At 36.3% G+C, this 2,352-nt stretch overlaps 1 non-coding gene across 1 annotated transcript; it reads right to left on the reverse strand.

Moving 5' to 3' along the window:
• Positions 1 to 652: 652 nt before the first annotated feature.
• Positions 653 to 756, reverse strand: LOC123853293 (U6 spliceosomal RNA). The gene has a single exon (XR_006793078.1). It is a non-coding gene; the product is annotated as a U6 spliceosomal RNA (small nuclear RNA).
• Positions 757 to 2,352: the final 1,596 nt, after the last annotated feature.

The raw sequence follows: 2,352 nt of genomic DNA on the forward strand, positions 1-2,352 counted from the left end.
GTGGCTCAGTCGTTAAGCGTCTGCCTTCGGCTCAGGTCATGATCCCAGGGTCCTGGGATCGAGTCCCACATCGGGCTCCCTCCTCAAGGGGAAGCCTGCTTCTCCCTCTCCCACTCCCGCTGCTTGTGTTCCTGCTCTCGCTATCTCTGTCTCTGTCAAATAAATAAATAAAATCTTTAAAATATATATATATAAGATAAATGATAATTTTGAGTGGAAATTATTAGTTGGAAGACAGAAGATGAACTATGGATTACTAAGTTTTTCTTTTATTGAGGTGAAACTCACATAACATACAGTTAGTCATTTTAAAGTGTATAGTCTAGTACCATTTAGTACATTCCATCACTTTTCTCATTTCCAAACATTTTCATCACCCCAGGAAAACATCCTGCAGCTGTTAAGTCATCACTCCTCATTTGCATTCCCCCAGCCCTGACCACTAATCTTTCTTTCTATGGGTTTGCCAATTCTGGACAGTTCATATAAAAGGAATCATACAGTATATGATTTTTTGTATCTGGCTACTTACACTTAGCATAATGTTTTTGAGGATCATCCAAATTACATCTATCATAATTCATTCCTTTTAATTACTGAATAATATTCCATTGTATATATAAGCCATATTTTTATTTTTTACTTATTTTTTTAAAATGTGGAATGCTTCACGATTTTGCATGTCATCCTTACAAAGGGGCCATGCTAATCTCTGTATCATTCCAATTTTAGTATATGTGCTGTAGAAATGAGCACTAAACCACATTTTTAGAAGTCCATTCATTCGTTGATGAACATTTGAGCTGTTTCAATATTTTGGCTATTATGAATAATGCTGTTTTAAACATTCATGTACAAGTTTCTGTGAGGATATATGTTTTCATATTGTTTGGATGTGTATGTGGGAGGGAAATCGCTGAATCATATGGTAATTATGTGTTTACCTTGTTGAGGAACCACCAAACTACTTTCCATAGCAGCTGCACAATTTTACAGCAATATATGAAAGCTCTGATTTATTCACACACTGGCCAGTGCTTGTTATTTTTCATTGCAATAATAATAATAGCACATAGAAATATTCAAAATGTCCAGTACCAGTTTTCAATGAAAACTTACAAAGTATACAAAGAAACAAGAACATATGAGGGGCGCCTGGGTGGCTCAGTTGGTTAAGCGACTGCCTTCGGCTCAGGTCATGATCCTGGAGTCCCAGGATTGAGTCCCACTTCGGGCTCCCTGCTAGGCAGGGAGTCTGCTTCTCCCTCTGACCTTCCTCCCTCTCATGCTCTCTGTCTCTCATTCTCTCTCTCTCAAATAAATAAAATCTTTAAAAAAAAAAAAAAAAAGAACATATGATACACCCAGAGAGGAAAAAATGAAATTGGCAGTAAACATCTCTGAGGAAACCAAGGCACTGGATTTACTACACAAAGACTTTAATTGCCTTACATGTGCTCAGGAAGCTGAAGGAAACCATGAACAAGGAACTAAGGGCATTCAGAAGAATGATGTGTGAACAGTAGGGAATATCAATAAAGGAATAGAAATTATAAAAGGAACCATATGAAATTCTGGATCTGAAAATAAAGTAGCTCAAATTAAAAATTTGCTAGAGAAGTCCAGCAGCAGATTTGTTCAGATCCTTCTGAAAGTCAGCATACTTGACTATAGGGCAATTGAAATTACCTAGTCAGAGGAACAGAAAGAAAAAAGAATGAAGAAAAATGAACACAGTCTAAAGAACTTACAAGACATTAACAAGGTACTAAAATGCACATTGTGGGCATCCCAAAAAACAGAGAGAGATGGGGAGCAGAAAATATTTGAAGAAATAATGGCCAAAAAACATCCCAGATGTGATGAAATACATGTATCTATACATCCAAGAAGTTCAGTGAACTCCAAGCAGGATAAACTGAGAGACATACAATGGAACATGTTACAAACTATCAAAAGACAGAATCTTGAAAGCAGCATGAGAGAAACAAATTGTAACATACAAGTGCTCTTCCATAAGACTAACAGCCAATTTCTCATCAGAAACCATGGACGCCAGAAGGCAGTGGGATAACATATTTAAACAATGTCAACTAAGAACTTTATATCCAGCAAAATTATCCTTCAAGAATGAAAGAGAAATTAACATTCTTAAATAAACAAAAACCAAGTGAATTCATCACTAGTAGACCTATCCTACAAGGGAATGCTAAAGGGAATTCAGGGTGAAACAAAAGGAACCTAGGATGGTAACACAAAGCCATACAAAGAAATAAAGATCTCTCGTAAACATACAAATAAGTATAAAAGCTAGTATACTTGTATTGTTGGGTTATAACTCCTCCTTTTGTT

The sequence above is a fragment of the Mirounga angustirostris genome, unplaced genomic scaffold, assembly GCF_029215605.1.
Source record: "Mirounga angustirostris isolate CCGP_5_RB_7025 unplaced genomic scaffold, mMirAng1.0.hap1 SCAF_14, whole genome shotgun sequence".
Lineage (NCBI taxonomy): Eukaryota > Metazoa > Chordata > Mammalia > Carnivora > Phocidae > Mirounga > Mirounga angustirostris.